Source organism: Ambystoma mexicanum, chromosome 4p, assembly GCF_040938575.1.
Source record: "Ambystoma mexicanum isolate Mex_15411 chromosome 4p, UKY_AmexF1_1, whole genome shotgun sequence".
NCBI lineage: Eukaryota > Metazoa > Chordata > Amphibia > Caudata > Ambystomatidae > Ambystoma > Ambystoma mexicanum.
This window is the reverse complement of record NC_090927.1, coordinates 46,318,809-46,338,953: the sequence shown is the minus strand read 5'-3', so window position 1 is coordinate 46,338,953 and position 20,145 is coordinate 46,318,809. Positions and strand designations below refer to the sequence as shown.

The window sequence follows — 20,145 nt, the reverse complement described above, 5'->3', positions numbered from 1 at the left end:
ACATTACATCCATGTCATTCCATGGAAAGCACTATTATCACAGCGGCGCCGGCGCCAGCGCCGCCTTCATTTTGCTTACTATAGCACTAAATGAACGAATGATTTTCAGTGCTGTTGTGCTAAACTTCACTAAACTGCAAGGATGTAAAGAGAAATGCTTATGTGTAGAATACAATGCTTATCTAAAGTGAAAACATGTGGTTAAAGGGAGGCTATGGTTCAGTTTCCTTTGAAAGCATCTTTGACATTCAATGAAAAAACGTCAGTTACAGAGGCGTTATTCTGCGAAAACCTTAGCTAAAGCAGCACTGTGCTTACAACGCAAAATAACAAAACCCAAAACCTTTGCCAGAGCAGGATCACACTTTGGTGTGTTTACCTTTTTGACAGGTGGGCGGAGCCGTGTGCAAATGGGTGGAGTCGTGTGTGGCTGTGGGCAGGGTTTACATCTCAGGAATTTTGATTTTCAAATGTGACACTCTGCAAACTGAAGTGGCCATGTACACAGCAAGGCGCTGCCGCCTGCTGCTTTCTTTCTCTGGGCAGCTCTGCAACCCTGCCCCTTTTGAGCCTACAGGTCAAGCTGTAACTCTGGAACACCTGGCTTCCTTCAAATGCAAATGCTTTGTTGATTGATTGATTGATTTATTTATTTATAGAGTGCCTTGGGTCGTAATGGCCATGTTTGCAGTTAAAAAACGTGAACATCACCTCCCAAGGACAAACCATTTGCATTTCAATGAAGCCATGAATTAAGAACCATTAAAAAAATGTATATTTAAAAAAGGGGCGGGTCAAAGGTTTATGACGTTGCGACGCCATCACCGACTTGTGGGCAAGTGTCCTGCGAAAGACTATCCAAGAGTTGGCCACCCTATAGCAGACAAGTGGACAAATGATACTTTAGAGACACTCTTATGAACTTTTTAAGTAATTGCACCACATGTACGTTTTCACAAAAGCGGCCAAAATGATTGTACTTAGGTTTGTTTGTTATTAATACCCACGGATCTCCGGAGTAAGAAAAATACAATCGTCTGAATGTGTCCGGTTCGTAGGTCTGCGCATGCGCTAAAGTAAAGGTACCATTCTCGTGAGCGGGACCTGAAGAGAAGATCTGCGCAGGTTCAATAACGAAGACACAAAAGCTAACATTTGCGCATGCTCTCTAGCAAAGGGACGTCAAACTATGCTGCCGGAAGTGGAACACTGCGCATGATCAGAAGTAAAGACCGCATCGTTCGGAGCTGGAAGCGAAAAGGTGCGCATGCTCTGTATGAACGCACGTCACAGGTGGTGATAGACGGGTGGATCTGCGCATGCTCAGACGTTAATACCCTTTAGGAGTAGGACTTCCAAGTCAGAAGCTTATGCGCGCTCTGCTGTCGAGGCTGGTAAATATGAAATGTGTTTTTACATGTAAAGCGGGTTTTATATGAACGTTACACAAAGTACAGCAACACTGCAATCAGATCGGATCACACAAGGATTCAAACACAGAGAGAAAATCTCCAGCTTGGCCTTGTAACCCAAGGAGAAGTGCACGAACCTGCCTGCCTAGTGCTGGTAGCCCTACCTAGAGGCACCCAAGGAGAAGTGCACACCCCTGCATGCCTAGTGCTGGAAGCCCTACCTAGAAGCACCCAAGGAGAAGTGCACACCCCTGCCTGCCTAGTGCTGGTAGCCCTACCTAGAGGCACCCAAGGAGAAGTGCACACCGCTGCATGCCTAGTGCTGGAAGCCCTACCTAGAAGCACCCAAAGGAGAAGTGCACACCCCTGCCTGCCTAGTGCTGGAAGCCCTACCTAGGAGCACCCAAAGGAGAAGTACACACCCCTTCCTGGCTAGTGCTGGTAGCCCTCCCTATGGGCACCCAATGAGAAGTGCACACCCCTGCCTGCCTAGTGCTGGTAGCCCTACCCAGAGGAACCCAAGGAGAAGTACACGCCCCTGCCTGCCTAGTGCTGGTAGCCCTACCTAGAGGCACCCAAGGAGAAGTGCACACCCCTGCCTGCCTAGTGCTGGAAGCCCGCCCTATGGGCACCCAAGGAGAAGTGTACGCCCCTGCCTGCCTAGTGCTGGTAGCCCTACCTATGGGCACCCAAGGAGGAGTCCATGCCCCTGCCTGCCTAGTGCTGGTAGCCCTACCTATGGGCACCCAAGGAGGAGTCCATGCCCCTGCCTGCCTAGTGCTGGCAGCCCTACCTATGGGCACCCAAGGAGGAGTCCATGCCCCTGCCTGCCTAGTGCTGGTAGCCCTACCTAGGAGCACCCAAGGAGAAGTGCACGCCCCTGCCTGCCTAGTGCTGGAAGCCCTACCTACGGGCACCCAAGGAGAAGTACACGCCCTGCCTGCCTAGTGCTGGTAGCCCTACCTCGGAGCACCCAAAGGAGAAGTGCACGCCCTGCCTGCCTAGTGCTGGAAGCCCTACCTAGGAGCACCCAAGGAGAAGTGCACGCCCCTGCCTGCCTAGTGCTGGAAGCCCTACCTAGGAGCACCCAAGGAGAAGTGCATGCCCCTGCCTGCCTAGTGCTGGTAGCCCTACCTAGGAGCACCCACAGAGAAGTACACGCCCCTGCCTGCCTAGTGCTGGTAGCCCTCCCTAGGAGCACCCAAGGAGAAGTGCACGCCCCTGCATGCCTAGTGCTGGTAGCCCTACCTACGGGCACCCAAGGAGAAGTACACGCCCTGCCTGCCTAGTGCTGGTAGCCCTACCTAGGAGCACCCAAGAAGAAGTCCATGCCCTGCCTAATGCTGGAAGCCCTCCCTAGGAGCACCCAAGGAGAAGTCCACGCCCCTGCCTGCCTAGTGCTGGTAGCCCTACCTAGGAGCACCCAAGGAGAAGTGTACGTCCCTGCCTGCCTAGTGCTGGAAGCCCAACCTACGGGCACCCAAGGAGAATTTGAAAACATCAAGTCAGAATTGAACAAGGCACCATCGTTAAAGAATTTCAAGAATGGTATGAAGACTATAATTACAACAGATGCTAGCAACTTGGGCTTGGGCGCTGTTGTGACTCAGGAAGTTGATGGGAAAGAAGTCTTAATTGCTTTTGCATCAAGGTTGTTAAAAGGTGCAGAAAAGTCTTACGCTGCGATAGAGAAAGAAATTTTGGCAATCAAATGGGCAACAGAGAAATTCAGGAATTTCATATGGGGAGTGGAGGTGGAAATTCGCATTCACCATAAACCGTTAATACATGTTATTATGAATAAAGGGTTGGATAATGTCTCGAACAGAATCAAGAGATGGGTCATACTCTTACAAGAATATAACTGTAATGTACGATATGTGCCAGGAGTGAAAAATCGTGCTGCTGACTGTCTGTCACGTCTCACTAACAACTCTGAGACAGATGATGAAAATGAAATGCAATCAGAAATTATTTTGAATATAGAAACTCTGTCCATATCTAAAACAGAATGGGAAGAAGCAGAGAATAAAGATGAAGATATGGGTCGGTTGAAACAAATTATTCAAAGCAGTGAGAACATTAGGAAGACTAAGTTTGAAGAATGTAATCTCATGGAATTTTGGAGAGTTGCAGATGAACTCAACGTGATGAATGACAGAATTATGAGAGGAGATCGAATAATTCCACCTGTGGCTCTACGACAAAAGATTATCGAATTGGGTCATGAAGGACATCAAGGAATAGTAAAGACCAAACAGAGAATACGTGATAATTATTGGTGGCCAGGATGTGATTTGCAGATCGAAAGAACCATCAGAGATTGTATCCTTTGTAATGAGAGTGACAGAGTGTGTGTGGGTGCAAAATATCCAATGGTAACGAGTATTCCAGGTAAAGTCTGGGATGAAGTAGGCATAGATATCCTAGGGCCTATTTATTGTGATGGTAAGCAGAAATTTTGTGTAGTGGTCATTGATCTATTGACAAAATGGGTAGAGGTGTCAATTAAACCCAACATGAATGCAAAGATGGTTATAGATTTCATGTCGGAAATATGTAGTAGAGAAGGTTTTCCGAGAAGCATATTAACGGACAACGGTGTCCAATTTAGATCCAAAGAAATGGAAAAGTTATGTACTGAAAACTATTGTGCATAAAAAGAGTGCAATATACCACCCACAAACGAATGGAGTCGTTGAGAGGTTTAACAAAATACTCAAGGACGCCATTCGTTGGGCCTGGGTTAATAATCTCAATTGGGAAGAAGCAGTAAAAAGGAAAATAATTGCTCATCGCTTCACGCCCCATAGTACTACTGGGTTATCACCTTTTGAATTGAGTAGAGGACGCAGAGCAAACACCAAATTGTCTCCATCCTGGTTGGGGAGGGAGATGGTCGTTAGGAAAGACTTTGGAGAGGTAGTGGAGAATATTAGGAACAGACAGCTAAAAACAGCTCATGACAGTCATGTAAAAAAAGTCAGAAGTAATAAAGATCTCAAGGTAGGCAGTCTGGTGAGAATTAAACTACCCCCAGTGATGAGAGATGGACTCTGCAAATGGTCCAAGCCGGTGAGTGTGATTGAAGTTTACAAACATGCTGTGAGAGTACAGGATGGAAGGGTCTGGAATATGGAGAGGGTATGTGTGATCAAACCATCAAAAAATGTGATAACCAATGAGTTGATGCACGAAGAACAAGTAAGTTGTAAAGAGAATGAGAATGTGGAAGAGAATGATAGGCATGTAAGACCTTTGTTGGATGGCATGAGGGAACGGGCGAGAATTACATCGAATAGAAATGCACTATCAAAATTTTCCTTGCCAAGAGTAAAATCAGATCTGTCACGAGTGTCAAGAACAGGAAGGAAAATCCGCAAACCGGAACATTTAGAAGACTATATTTAAGGACATGGAAGATACTGAAGAATTTATTAGACTATATTTAAGGACATTAAGTAAGGAGGGGAGATGTGTAGCATCATGTCATCCTTTCATCACGGGACTCTCCGCGAGCCTCCCGTGATGAAAGGGTGAATGGAATGTGTTGACGTGTTGGGGAGAATGCGGGTTTCGAAAGAAGTGCCCGTTACTGCCTCAGCTGTGGGGCCTGATTGCTGAGACTGAAACTACTTCAATAATAAATACAAGTTACCTTATTATAATTGTCTCCTCGTATGACCCGATCGCTTCAGTGAGCTCCCTCCTTGTAGGAGCATTTCTAATATGCACTGGGCCATGCTAGACCCTGGCCAATGGCGTGATATGCACAAAAAAAAAAGAAAAGGCAGGGATCTGCTCCAAACTTCGGAGCTTCTGAAATGGGAATCACGGGCCCGCCGGCGGCATGAGTAGGAAAAGCCCCATGATGGGGCGATGTGCAAACTGCACTGCCCCCTGGTGATCATGGGCCTAGCCTATCGGAGGTGACTTGGGGAAACAAGAGGCAAGATGGAAGGCACCTAAAGGAAAGCGTGTGGCCACCTGCACTCACGAAATAGTAGGTGGGCCCCACGCTAGTGACAGGGACTGTCCAAGATCACATGGTGAAAGGAAGGGAATAATGGAGAGGGAGGGTTGCTGCTCTCAAGAGTGCTTGTGCGCCCTCCTACGCCTGCCAACCAAACACTCTGCCACCAGTGCCTCCCTGCCAGCCGCCCCAGGAAGGAAGTGAAATGCCAGTACCCTGCCACACTGGTTCCCACCCCCTCCCCCCCCCACCATGGATATGGACTAGGCCGATGTGGTTCCTGGGCCTCTCCAGGTGTGGCCTTGCCGATTTTTGAACTGTGGGGGTGACAAAAGAAAAGAAAAGGGGGGCAGAAGGAAAAGGAAAGGAGAATAACACGGGAGGGTTGCAGCTCTTACGAGTGCTTGTGTGCCCTCTTAGGCCAGTCGCCCAGACACCCTGCCACTAGTGTCTCCCAGCCAGCCGCCCCCAGGTGGAAAGAGAAGTGCAACGAGTGGCCCCCAAGGCTGTGGACTTTGGCCGATGTGGCCCCTGGGCCCCCCCAGGTGCAGCTTTGCCGGCCCTTTGACTGTGGTGTGACTGTCCTGAACCAACACTGGCGAAGGTATAAACTTGGTTCCCGCAACTCTGCAAGTGCATAAGATGGACACCATGGACATCCCCATGAAAACTGGGAGCCTGCAAACCTGGACTTGCTTAAAATGGCCCAGTCAATGGGCAATGTAAATTTGTGAACATCCGTATGTGTGGAGTGCTTTAAGCGGTGCCAGCATCTCTCATTGGTGCCGTTCAGTGGCCATATACCTCACTCAACCAGGTTAATAAAGGGTCCTGGGATTATGTAATGAAACCTACAACGTGCCACCAACCACAACTGGTGTATATGCTATTGTGATCTCGCGTGTAACTATCACGATGTATGTTTTTCGTGTTCGCACCTACTGTCCCAAAGTATTGATGTTTGCGATGTGTTTACATGTCCAGTGAAGTCTCATTTGTTTGTTCCCCATGAAAAAGAAGGAGTGTAATGTGTCACCCCTCCTGGGAGCATGGTATCACCCAGGAGCTTGTGGCAGTAGCCACGTGACGATCCTCAATAAAAAGTAATGCGCGGCTTCCCGCGCTTCAGGCTACATAACTGAAGCCATGGAGTGTTGTTATTCCGCAGCACCGTGTTGGTGCTGCGTAGTTGGTTGAGGGCCTGCCCTGCCAGGCCCTCCAACGTGACAGTGCTCCTGCTGGGAAACGCTGTCACATGTTGCAGTCCGCCACATCCATGGAGCCCACGCTGGGCAACTCCATCCCTGGAGGCCGGTGCCCCTGCTGGGCAACACCGGCGTTACCCGCTTGAATAGGCCTGGATGCCCCCAGGCCATGCATGAGCATGTGTGCTCATGGGCTGACTGGGTGCCATCAGTCTCGAGCTGTCTGCTGGGTGTCTCCAGCCGGATGTCATGTCGGGTCCCGACATATGCAGGGTGATCCCTGCCTGGAAGACCGCTCCGTGACCGCATCCCATGGTCTGCTGTGTGCCCCCAGCATGTCGGCTGGGTGGCCCCAGTCTTGATTCGCCTGGTCTGGGTGGCCCCAGACCAGGACATAACTGGTAGGACCCTGGGATTACATTCTGGAGTGATGTTGAACTGGAAAAGAGTATTATGTCTGGAATGTTGAGTTAGTTAATTGTTGATTTGTTCATAATGGTGGGATAGGATGTTATGACGTGCACCGTTACCAATGCCAGGTGTCGCTTCGCATCAGAGGAGAATAAATAGGGAGTTTGACTCCCAGTACCTAACCGAAAGTGTCTGTTGTTCATTTCAAGGTGCTCCCACCAAACAAACAGTGAGTATGGGTCAGTGGGGAGTGGAGGGGTGGTCTGGACTGTGGACAAGAAGGAGAGGTAGAGGTGAACATAATAACAGTAGTTTTTTTAAATTTTACTTTTCATCCCGTTTATAGTTCATACAAAGTTGTGCACCTGGTAAGAGACCCTGATTGGAAAGGGTAGCGGACTAGGGTGGCCAACTGTCCCGCATTTCACAGGATTGTTCGGCAATTAGGGGCCCGTAGTTTACAGAGTGGCTGTGCGGGACACAGGTTGTCCCGACTTGCATCGGGACAACCTGCCTCCCGCACAGCATACCTGCCTAACCTCTGGAATTTTTCTGGAGACTCCGGAATTTTAAGCATTTCTCCGGGACTCTGGAAAAGTCCCTTGAATCTCAGGAATTTTCACATTCTTTCCGGGTCCCGTCATATTCTCCACCAAATTGGCTGCCGCCAGTAGCCAATCGGGCGGAGAAGTGGGCGGGACCCGTAAACGGCGCGAAATGTTTGTGCCCACTGCCTTAATGCACCACTATATGAGGCCGCTGCTGCGAGCCTGCCCAGCCTGCCTTCCGTGTGCCGTGCCGTTCCGGAATCAGTATCCACAAATGGAAGTAAGACTAAGTGCTCGTATTTTATTTTTATTTTTTACTTTTTCCTTCCTTTTCCTCTGGCGACCCCCGACCGCCGTAATAATAGTGCTTTGAGTCCATTGTTGTATTGGGAATCACTTCATAAAGCAATGTGGCAAGCAAAGAATCATTGCAGGAATGTAGCATTCAATAAATGAATCAATGAGACGCGGGGACGGGACTCATGTCTAACTTTGCTTTAATCAAGCGCGAACTGGATTCCCTGTGGTAACCCCGCCCCTCTCAACACGTGAGTCGCAGCTCACTAATAACTGTAATGAACAGAGGACTAATCCTCTAACGAATAACCATGAAAATAGAAGTAGGACATTACATCCATGTCATTCCATGGAAAGCACTATTATCACAGCGGCGGCGCCGCCTTCATTTTGCTTACTATAGCACTAAATGAACGAATGATTTTCAGTGCTGTTGTGCTAAACTTCACTAAACTGCAAGGTTGTAAAGAGAAATGCTTATGTGTAGAATACAATGCTTATCTAAAGTGAAAACATGTGGTTAAAGGGAGGTTATGGTTCAGTTTCCTTTGAAAGCATCTTTGACATTCAATGAAAAAACGTCAGTTACAGAGGCGTTATTCTGCGAAAACCTTAGCTAAAGTAGCACTGTGCTTACAACGCAAAATAACAAAACCCAAAACCTTTGCCAGAGCAGGATCACACTTTGGTGTGTTTTACCTTTTTGACAGGTGGGCGGAGCCGTGTGCAAATGGGTGGAGTCGTGTGTGGCTGTGGGCAGGGTTTACATCTCAGGAATTTTGATTTTCAAATGTGACACTCTGCAAACTGAAGTGGCCATGTACACAGCAAGGCTCTGCCGCCTGCTGCTTTCTTTCTCTGGGCAGCTCTGCAACCCTGCCCCTTTTGAGCCTACAGGTCAAGCTGTAACTCTGGAACACCTGGCTTCCTTCAAATGCAAATGCTTTGTTGATTGATTGATTGATTTATTTATTTATAGAGTGCCTTGGGTCGTAATGGCCATGTTTGCAGTTAAAAAACGTGAACATCACCTCCCAAGGACAAACCATTTGCATTTCAATTAAGCCAGGAATTAAGAGCCATTAAAAAAATGTATATTTAAAAAAGGGGCGGGTCAAAGGTTTATGACGTTGCGACGCCATCACCGACTTGTGGGCAAGTGTCCTGCGAAAGACTATCCAAGAGTTGGCCACCCTATAGCAGACAAGTGGACAAATGATACTTTAGAGACACTCTTATGAACTTTTTAAGTAATTGCACCACATGTACGTTTTCACAAAAGCGGCCAAAATGATTGTACTTAGGTTTGTTTGTTATTAATACCCACGGATCTCCGGAGTAAGAAAAATACAATCGTCTGAATGTGTCCGGTTCGTAGGTCTGCGCATGCGCTAAAGTAAAGGTACCATTCTCGTGAGCGGGACCTGAAGAGAAGATCTGCGCAGGTTCAATAACGAAGACACAAAAGCTAACATTTGCGCATGCTCTCTAGCAAAGGGACGTCAAACTGTGCTGCCGGAAGTGGAACACTGCGCATGATCAGAAGTAAAGACCGCATCGTTCGGAGCTGGAAGCGAAAAGGTGCGCATGCTCTGTATGAACGCACGTCACAGGTGGTGATAGACGGGTGGATCTGCGCATGCTCAGACGTTAATACCCTTTAGGAGTAGGACTTCCAAGTCAGAAGCTTATGCGCGCTCTGCTGTCGAGGCTGGTAAATATGAAATGTGTTTTTACATGTAAAGCGGGTTTTATATGAACGTTACACAAAGTACAGCAACACTGCAATCAGATCGGATCACACAAGGATTCAAACACAGAAAATCTCCAGCTTGGCCTTGTAACCCAAGGAGAAGTGCACGCCCCTGCCTGCCTAGTGCTGGTAGCCCTCCCTAGAGGCACCCAAGGAGAAGTGCACACCCCTGCCTGCCTAGTGCTGGTAGCCCTCCCTAGAGGCACCCAAGGAGAAGTGCACGCCCCTGCCTGCCTAGTGCTGGTAGCCCTACCTAGAGGCACCCAAGGAGAAGTACACACCCCTGCCTGCCTAGTGCTGGTAGCCCTCCCTAGAGGCACCCAAGGAGAAGTGCACACCCCTGCATGCCTAGTGCTGGAAGCCCTACCTAGAAGCACCCAAGGAGAAGTGCACACCCCTGCCTGCCTAGTGCTGGTAGCCCTACCTAGAGGCACCCAGGGAGAAGTGCACACCCCTGCCTGCCTAGTGCTGGTAGCCCTCCCTAGAGGCACCCAAGGAGAAGTGCACACCCCTGCATGCCTAGTGCTGGAAGCCCTCCCTATGGGCACCCAAGGAGAAGTGCACACCCCTGCCTGCCTAGTGCTGGTAGCCCTACCTAGAGGCACCCAAGGAGAAGTGCACACCCCTGCCTGCCTAGTGCTGGAAGCCCTACCTAGAAGCACCCAAGGAGAAGTGCACACCCCTGCCTGCCTAGTGCTGGTAGCCCTACCTATGAGCACCCAAGGAGAAGTGCACGCCCCTGCCTGCCTAGTGCTGGAAGCCCTACCTAGGAGCACCCAAAAGAGAAGTCCACGCCCCTGCCTGCCTAGTGCTGGTAGCCCTACCTAGAGGCACCCAAGGAGAAGTGCACACCGCTGCATGCCTAGTGCTGGAAGCCCTACCTAGAAGCACCCAAAGGAGAAGTGCACACCCCTGCCTGCCTAGTGCTGGAAGCCCTACCTAGGAGCACCCAAAGGAGAAGTACACACCCCTTCCTGGCTAGTGCTGGTAGCCCTCCCTATGGGCACCCGAGGAGAAGTGCACACCCCTGCCTGCCTAGTGCTGGTAGCCCTACCCAGAGGCACCCAAGGAGAAGTACACGCCCCTGCCTGCCTAGTGCTGGTAGCCCTACCTAGAGGCACCCAAGGAGAAGTGCACACCCCTGCCTGCCTAGTGCTGGAAGCCCGCCCTATGGGCACCCAAGGAGAAGTGCACGCCCCTGCCTGCCTAGTGCTGGTAGCCCTACCTATGGGCACCCAAGGAGGAGTCCATGCCCCTGCCTGCCTAGTGCTGGTAGCCCTACCTATGGGCACCCAAGGAGGAGTCCATGCCCCTGCCTGCCTAGTGCTGGCAGCCCTACCTATGGGCACCCAAGGAGGAGTCCATGCCCCTGCCTGCCTAGTGCTCGTAGCCCTACCTAGGAGCACCCAAGGAGAAGTGCACGCCCCTGCCTGCCTAGTGCTGGAAGCCCTACCTACGGGCACCCAAGGAGAAGTACACGCCCTGCCTGCCTAGTGCTGGTAGCCCTACCTCGGAGCACCCAAAGGAGAAGTGCACGCCCTGCCTGCCTAGTGCTGGAAGCCCTACCTAGGAGCACCCAAGGAGAAGTGCACGCCCCTGCCTGCCTAGTGCTGGAAGCCCTACCTAGGAGCACCCAAGGAGAAGTGCACGCCCCTGCCTGCCTAGTGCTGGAAGCCCTACCTAGGAGCACCCAAGGAGAAGTGCATGCCCCTGCCTGCCTAGTGCTGGTAGCCCTACCTAGGAGCACCCACAGAGAAGTACACGCCCCTGCCTGCCTAGTGCTGGTAGCCCTCCCTAGGAGCACCCAAGGAGAAGTGCACGCCCCTGCATGCCTAGTGCTGGTAGCCCTACCTACGGGCACCCAAGGAGAAGTACACGCCCTGCCTGCCTAGTGCTGGTAGCCCTACCTAGGAGCACCCAAGAAGAAGTCCATGCCCTGCCTAATGCTGGAAGCCCTCCCTAGGAGCACCCAAGGAGAAGTGCACGCCCCTGCCTGCCTAGTGCTGGTAGCCCTATCTAGGAGCACCCAAGGAGAAGTGCACGCCCCTGCCTGACTAGTGCTGGAAGCCCTACCTAGGAGCACCCAAGGAGAAGTACACGCCCCTACCTGCCTAGTGCTGGTAGCCCTACCTAGGAGCACGCAAGGAGAAGTCCATGCCCCTGCCTGCCTAGTGCTGGAAGCCCTACCTAGGAGCACCCAAGGAGAAGTACACGCCCCTGCCTGCCTAGTGCTGGAAGCCCTATCTAGGAGCACCCAAGGAGAAGTACACGCCCCTGCCTGCCTAGTGCTGGTAGCCCTACCTAGGAGCACCCAAAAGAGAAGTCCACGCCCCTGCCTGCCTAGTGCTGGAAGCCCTACCTATGGGCACCCAAGGAGAAGTCCATGCCCTGCCTGCTTAGTGCTGGAAGCCCTCCCTAGGAGCACGCAAGGAGAAATCCATGCCCTGCCTGCTTAGTGCTGGAAGCCCTCCCTAGGAGCACGCAAGGGGAAGTCCACGCCCCTGCCTGCCTAGTGCTGGTAGCCCTACCTACGGGCACCCAAGGAGAAGTACACGCCCTGCCTGCCTAGTGCTGGTAGCCCTACCTCGGAGCACCCAAAGGAGAAGTGCACGCCCTGCCTGCCTAGTGCTGGAAGCCCTACCTAGGAGCACCCAAGGAGAAGTGCACGCCCCTGCCTGCCTAGTGCTGGAAGCCCTACCTAGGAGCACCCAAGGAGAAGTGCACGCCCCTGCCTGCCTAGTGCTGGAAGCCCTACCTAGGAGCACCCAAGGAGAAGTGCACGCCCCTGCCTGCCTAGTGCTGGTAGCCCTACCTAGGAGCACCCAAGGAGAAGTGCACGCCCCTGCCTGCCTAGTGCTGGAAGCCCAACCTAGGTGCACCCAAGGAGAAGTACACGCCCCGGCCTGACTAGTGCTGGTAGCCCTCCCTAGCAGCACCCACAGAGAAGTGCACGCCCCTGCCTGCCTAGTGCTGGTAGCCCTCCCTAGGAGCACCCAAGGAGAAGTGCACGCCCCTGCATGCCTAGTGCTGGTAGCCCTACCTACGGGCACCCAAGGAGAAGTACACGCCCTGCCTGCCTAGTGCTGGTAGCCCTACCTAGGAGCACCCAAGGAGAAGTCCACGCCCCTGCCTGCCTAGTGCTGGTAGCCCTACCTAGGAGCACCCAAGGAGAAGTGTACGCCCCTGCCTGCCTAGTGCTGGAAGCCCAACCTAGGGGCACCCAAGGAGAAGTACACACCCCGGCCTGACTAGTGCTGGTAGCCCTACCTAGGAGCACCCAAGGAGAAGTACACGCCCCGGCCTGACTAGTGCTGGTAGCCCTACCTAGGAGCACCAAAGGAGAAGTACACGCCCCTGCCTGCCTAGTGCTGGTAGCCCTACCTAGGAGCACCCAAGGAGAAGTGCAGGCCCCTGCCTGCCTAGTGCTTTTTTGATGAGTTTGATTAGTAGGTACATGTAGATGTTGAATAGCAGCAGGGAAAAGGATGAACCTTGTGGTACTCCGCACGTGGAGTCTCTGGGTTTTGATTTAAAAGGTTTCATCCATACTGTTTCTGTTCTGTTGGTTAGGAAGGATTTGATCCATAGTAGGGCAGTGTCTGTTATCCCTAGTCCTTCTAATCTCTTTATGAGGATGGTGTGGTTGACGGTGTCGAAAGCTGCAGACAGATCAAGGAAAATCAGGGCGGTACTGTTGTCCGAGTCTGCATTTGTTTTTAGGTCATCCCATATTGAGAGGAGAGCTGATTCTGTTCCTCTCATAGGTCTGAAACCAACTTGTGCCTGGTCTAGTAGGCAACGCTCTTCTATGAATTCTTGGGTTTTTGGGTGACGTACGTTTCTAGCAGTTTGGCTATGTACGGTATGTTGGAGATGGGTCTATAGTTAGATAAGTCCTCTACGTTTCCTGTTGTGTCTTTGAGTAGCGGCTTGATGTAGGCTGATTTGAAGGCCTGTGGTACTTTACCGGTTGAGATTGAGAGGTTGAGGAGGTTCCTGTGGTATTCCATGGGGGTTCCTTGTTTGAGAATTGTTTTGTATATGTCCGGGGGGAGGGGGCTTCAGGAGAGCTTGATTTGTTGCTTTGTTTTACCAGTTTGATGAAAGCCTCAACTGATATTTCTGGGAAGTTTCGTAGCTTGTTTGCATGTTCCTCGTCGGTGTTGGTGGGGATTGCGCTGTGATCGCTTGGTCTGTTTTGAATGGTGTGTTGGATGGAGGTTATTTTGTTTTTTAAGTGGTCTCCAAGGTCCTCGCAGAGTTTCATCGATGGAATTGGCGTGTTGTTGCAGCCCGGTGGGTTTTTTATTTCGTTTATGATTTTGAATAGTTCTTTCTGAGCGTTTGGTGCTCTGAAGATTCGGTTGTCGTAATGTTTCCTCTTCGCTTTTTGCATTTTCTTTTACATGAGCGGCTCTGTTGTAGGAATTTTAATTTGTTTGCGGAGGTGTTGTTGGTCCTCCATTCAGATTCTAGTTTTCGTTTTTTTCTTTTCATGGCTTTGAGTAGTGGGATGAACCACTTTGCTGTGGTTTTCTTACGTGATGGGGTGAAGGGCTTTTCTTTGCCGATAGGGTTGTTGCGATCCAGGTATGAAGTGGGGCAACTTTTTTGTCTAGATCTGCTTCTTCCATGGTTGATGCTTGTGGTTTGCTGAGTTCTAGGAGTTCGGTTAGGTTGCTGTTTTTTATGGTTCTCCAATTTCTTTTCATCACAATAGGTAATTTTTCTTGTTGCTTTTTTGTTGGAGCGGTCGTTGTGATTATGAATGGAATGATGAGTGGTCGCTCCAGAGTATTTGGATTGGGGATGCCGTGGTGATGAGATCCTTGTTGGCGAAGATTGCGTCAAGTGTGTGCCCTGCTGAGTGGGTTGCTCCTTTGACTAGTTGTTGTAGGTTCATGGCTGCTAGTTGGGCGGTTAAGGATTTTTGTGTGGTTGAGGTTGCTTCGTCGAACCAGATGTTGAAATCTCCGAGGATGATCAGATGATTGTACTTGATGGCTAGGGTGGTGATTGCTTCCATGAAAGCGTCTATGAAAGTCGCATCGTAGGTTGGTGGTCTGTATATCAGTATGAATTCCAGGTCAGTTTCGGGGTTTACTGAAAGTCGTAGTATTAAGGATTCGCATTTCTCGATGTTTAGAGAATCTTCCATTTTGATGGCCAGTTGTTCCTTGTGGATGATCGTTAGTCCCCCCCTCTTTTGGATTTTCTGTTTGTTTGGATGTATTTGAAGTCTTCAGGCAGTTGTTGAGGGTGATCTTGTAGTTGTCGTCTAGCCATGTTTCGGTTATAAATAGGATGTCTATGCCTCCTTCTGATAGGTCGTCGTATATTTCAGTTGAGTGTTTGGACATTGACCTTGCGTTTATTAGGTTACAGTGGATTCTCTGGATGAGATTTTGTTTTGAGGTTATTTGTTCAAGTTTGTAGTTGTCTGTTCGTGGTGTTTCCGCGTTGATGTCGGTAGGATGAAGAACGTTGACGGCTGCTTCTTCTTTGAAGCGGTCCAGTAAGTTGGTAACAGGGCTGATTATTCTTGGTGTTTCTGCTGTGATGCTGTTCGGATGGAGATCAGCAGTGTTTTCTTCATTGAGTGCAATTGTTGGGTTGGAGGTAGCATTGCTGGTTGTCGGTGCTTTGCCGTATTGTGCGGGATGTAGTGGAAATTGATGTTGTCCCTCTGTTCTTGTGATGTAAGGTGTAATGGGGTCGGAGCCCTCCCACTCTCTTGTTGAGTGCTCCCATTGTTTTTCTGCGAGCAATTATGATTAGTTATGAGCAATAGGTATCAAATTCCTGTAGTTAGGCAATACTATTTAGAGTTAAATGTGTCCTTATGCTAAAGGATTAGCATTTGCAAGGTGCATGACAAGAAAGAGAGCATTCAACATGTGCGAAGTTATTGACTGCGAGAAATCAATTCAGCATGAGCGAGGCCATTGACTAAAGAACACAATTCAACATGAGCGACGTCATTAACTAATGCAAATAATTTAGCATGGGCAATTTAGTAGTTATAATTGGAAGAAAACCCTCTATGTGGTTACAGTTGGGTTAAATAAACCCCAAGCAGGCCATGCTGCTACACAGGGGTGGCGTCAGGGCCTTTAAACTTTTTCAAATGAAAGGAGTCTCGGCGAGTGACAGCGCTGCTCCTATATTGCCAGTCAGCAGTCTAATCACGCGGCAATGTATTCATTTATATATTACTTACGTTCTGGGGCTAACAGTGTGCTTTGCAGCGTTGGCATTAAAAGCTGTGGTTTGCTGGAGCACGTCTGGCCGTCATTTCCATGGGGGAAAACAGAAGTGTTATCAACATGCAATGTTTAAGGCAGAAGAATGTGACCTGGTGGGAGACCTGCCTGGGGCTGAGCCTCCAGGGCGCGGGTACCAGGGCGAAGGCATTCTGGCTGATCCTGGGCTCTCCCTGTGGCTGGATGGCCCAGAGGCGGCAGTAGGATGGCCAACTTTGTAAGATGCTTTTGCAGGACACTTTGCTTGTGGTAGCGCGTCAGAAGTGGCCTCACACTGCATCATTTGCGCACATATCAACATTTTGGGTGACAGTTGCAGATGGCATTTTAACATATGCAGAGAACAAAAAAAAATAAAACTAGCACCATTACACATGCAGGAAACTCACCTAGTCGAGCTCCATCCAGGCCCTATAGGGCAAAATGCATGCATACATCATAACTTGCATATGCATTGACAGCAACAGAGGTCACCTCACAGAAGAGGGAATTTCAAGGACTAGCTTTCATCATAGTGTGATTGCATCTTCCCAAAGGAATGTGGCATGTAGTAATGTATGTGTGTTATACTTGGAAGTTTGCAAACCTCTCAACCTATTAACTCAGTGCTTGTGAAATCGGGTGTGCTTGGGGTTGTGTGGCGTGTGACCACATTGACGTCAATGGGAACTATTGCATTTTCTTCCCGTTAACAGATTTTTAAAAATGTTGGTGAAAGTGTTCATGTGTAGATGAGCCTATTGAAATCTCTGGAACACAGTGGTGTGCTGGGAGGGTGACAATATGTCCAAGTATGACAGTGAATGGAGGATATCATAGGGGCAACACGCTGGTCTTGGAAGCAAGACCACGCCGAGCAACAGAGTTTTGAATCATCGATCAGTGCTTAAAAACCAAACTCGGGTATGGTATTAGGCGCATTATAAAAAAACTATTAAATAAGGATGGTGACCCCCACCAAAAGTGTGTGAGTTGAGAGTTGTGTGTGGATCATGGCTACTCTGAAGGGAAAGAGAAAAACTGAAACACCAGGAAGGGGGTCTTTTAGTGGGATCAGATGGGGCTTTAAAGGTTACTGGATTCTTTGAGACCAGGCTCCTGGGATGCATCTGAAAGTTGGCATAGTGACTCTGAAAACTGACCAGAAGGGCTTCAGAGGCATGCTCCCTGAGGGGAGGGCATATGTGCCATCCCGCCCCCTGGCATGTTTCCTAAACTATTCCATGTCATCAGTCCTGACACTCAAGACAAAAGCACTTAGCATACTTAGGCTTATTTGCTCATTTTATAATGGGGAAATTAAAATGTGCACTTCGATATAAACCCAGGACCGGGTAAAAATGAGTGTGATTGGAGTTCTGAAGGGGAAGAACTTGTGATGGGTGATGTAAGAGGAGATGAATGAAGCCTCTCTGTAGGGTCCAGGAGGGGATCTGGGCAGGGAGGATTGGGCTCAAGAGGATCATGGGCTCTAAAGTTTAGGAGCTCTAAAATGCAAAGGAACAGACTCTGAGGAGAGTCAAGAAAGAGCTCAGAGAAACCCTTCCGAGGTTACCAGAAAGGGCTTCCAGGTGGGGCATTCCAGGGGTGAGGATTGGCTACTGAAAGCAGGTGGTCAGGAGATTATGAGGAGGAAAGCAGGATGGGTCTGAAGGGGTGGAGGTGACTTAGCGGTGGGGTAGGTGTAATTCACTAGATCTTACAGGCTGAGTGGGAGGGTTAGGGTTTAGTTACTAGACCGAGTACAGGAAAGGCTCAGCTGAGTGGAGTGGGGTTGGCTGTGCTAAGGAGAGTGGTGGTGGGCAGAGAGTGGTGCAGTATAGTCTGCAGCGGGGATGACTTCACTGTGTGCTGGAGCTTGCAGTATGTACAATAAGATGTTTGAGCAGCAATGCCATTTCACCAAAAGTGAGAGCAATTGTACTTCAAATGGATATACAGTAAGGCCTCACTAGGCGGCTATTCTTTAAACTTATTAAACATTGTCATTTCTAACAGAAACGATGCACCTGTGAAACATCAGATGAGGCAGAGGTGATCCTTGACTAGGTGCCGTGACAGGCCCAGTTCAACTGTGTATCAGAAAACGCGAATAAGGAAAATACATCCAGGTATGTCGGCGACACTTCTCTGCTGATAATGTTACCTATTGGTTATTATTTGGGGTCTCTGTAAAAGAATACAGCGAGCTGTTCGGTGGGCAGCTGCTGCACTATGAAACATAACGGGCATCATTACAAGTTTGGTGGTATTCTGCTGGTAAATCCTCCGTGATACCGCCAAACTGAATTACCGTTACATCCACTTAGTCCAGCGGATTTAGCTCTGGATTATAGGTTCTCTGGGAGGCGGTGTTAGTGATTTGCGGTGGTAAAGTGGCAGATTTACCTCCAGGTTTTTGCTGGAAGTTAATTCTCCACTCCACCGCCTAACTTGTAGTACAGCGAAGCGGTAATGCAGCGGTAACTGAGTTACCATTCTGTTACCACCGTACTCTTAATAAGACCAATGTATTTAAAAATGAACACGTTAGGGGTGAAACGTGGGTTGCTAGACTCTGTGGCTTTTGAAAGTATTAGGCGCTGAAAAAGAGGGAAATTAACAAAAAGAGGTGCATATTTTTCTTACATTTATATTTTTGACTAGAATTGCAGGCACAACATTTCTTTTTAGTTCTGAGCGTCTGCTTACATTTTGATATTGTAAGTGCAAGGCCCAGCCATTTCTGCATTCCTTATTCTGCTTTCCTTGTTTCATATTTTATTTTTTGGGCTCAAACACTTTACATGGGCAGGGGGCCAGCATTGGACTTGGCATTTTATACGACAGTGGTGCAGTACTGTTGGTGGAGGGAGGGTGGCAGCATTGGTCTTGGTGTTTTATACAGTAGCATAGTACTGCTGGTGGAGGGAGGGTGCCAGCATTGCTCCTGGTAATTTATACAGTAGTGCAGTACTGCTGGTGCAGGGAGGGTGCCAGCATTGGTCCTGGCATTTTATACAGTAGCGTGGTACTGTTGGTGGAGGGGAGGATGCCAGTATGGGTCTTGGTATTTTATACAGTAGCGCAGTACTGTTGGTGGGGACAGGGTTCCAGCATTGGTCTTGTCATTGTATGCAGTAGTGCAGCACTGCTGGTGGAGGGAGGGTGCCAGCATTGTTCCTGGCATTTTATATAGTGGTGCAGTACTGTTAGTGGAGGGTGCCAGCATTACTCTTGGTATTTTATACATTAGCGCAGTACTGCTGGTGGAGGGAGGGTGCCAGCACTGGTTCTGGTATTTTATATAGTAGCGCAGTACCATTGGTCGGGGGAGGTTGCCAGCATTGGTCCTGGCATTTTATACAGTGTGGGGAGGATAGCTCAGGGACAACGCGCTCGCCTTGGAAGCAAGATGACGCAGAGCAACACAGGTTCGATCCCCGCTAAATGTTAAAGGCCTGAACTCTCCGATGAAACGGAGGTCCATTTTGAAGCGTCTGAAAGACTTGAAAGGCTCGGTCATTTCTATGCAAGAGAATCTTCCAAGCCACTGCGCTCCCCAGACCCGGTAAGCACCGGCTCTTCCCCTCTGTGATTTATGTCACTCTTTTACTGCTAGATTTGCCTTTTTTGACACACTCCTAAAATATCCCTGTCTGTTTACCTCAACAGACCTCTTAAGATACCTCCGCCTTTGGAATCATCTTGTCCTGATGAAGGCCGTCCCACCAGAGCTCACTTCCTGGCCGAAACACTGTTGTGTTGACCTTCTGTATTGTTATGTGTTGTTGTTGTTCAACCTTACATTGTTCTGATTACCCATATTACTCATATGCTATCACATCACTAAGTCTGCTGGTTTCCTTCCCTAAAGAAAACCCCTGTAGACGCAGAAGCAACTGATTGAGACCACAAATATCCAGCATTTGTACCCGACTAACTGGTTAATTAACCTAAAAAATGTACACCGGCTGATGTATCTTTTGCTTATGATTACGTGTATTGAAAACACCCGCTGCAATCTAATTAAAACCCTGTTGCAGCTCACTGAATCGTCTCATCAAAATATTTGTTACAACTATTCATCTTAGTATAAACTTCACCACCTACAGGTGGCTATCTCTGAGGATTGTGTTCATCTAAGCACTCAGCAGTAAGACACTTATGTCCTTGCTCAATTTTGTTCTTCTTATCATGTTACCCACCTGGGCAGAGTAAGGCATCAACCAGGTGCCCTTTTTGATAAATCAGTCTAGAGAATCATCTCCTCCCAGAAGACTTTCCTCGGCTTCACAGTAGGG

General features: G+C 49.3%; 1 long non-coding RNA gene across 1 annotated transcript; it reads left to right on the top strand.

The window, feature by feature from the left end:
* Positions 1 to 9,446: 9,446 nt before the first annotated feature.
* On the top strand, positions 9,447 to 19,871 carry LOC138452971 (uncharacterized). Its single transcript, XR_011260339.1, has 3 exons — positions 9,447 to 9,560; positions 17,861 to 17,973; positions 19,517 to 19,871. It is a non-coding gene; the product is annotated as an uncharacterized lncRNA (long non-coding RNA).
* The last annotated feature ends 274 nt before the right edge of the window (positions 19,872 to 20,145 follow it).